Raw genomic sequence first — 316 nt, 5'->3', positions numbered from 1 at the left:
GTGGAGGGAAGGAAAGGTGGTTTTCAATGCGGGCCTTCCGGAGAAGAGTTTGCCAGTTATACACAACATTAAACTACCCTGGGGGCACCTGGGTGAAACACAATCGGATATACTGGAAGTGCGATGTTATGATCTGATAGTTTTGTGATAGGGGTCATGTAAACACAGAGGATTATGCCCCGAAGCGTTAAAAAAATAAATAAATAAAAATTTGACTCGTGACTCCGGACTGTCCCGACCCGGGCGCGCCGTCCCGCCCATGCGCGGGGGCGGGCGGACCTGCGGCGGAGGCGGCATGGCGGGGGGCGGCATGGCG

Source organism: Geospiza fortis, unplaced genomic scaffold (genome assembly GCF_000277835.1).
Source record: "Geospiza fortis unplaced genomic scaffold, GeoFor_1.0 scaffold166, whole genome shotgun sequence".
Lineage (NCBI taxonomy): Eukaryota > Metazoa > Chordata > Aves > Passeriformes > Thraupidae > Geospiza > Geospiza fortis.
The sequence above is the reverse complement of the archived record's forward strand: the minus strand, read 5'-3'. Positions refer to the sequence as shown.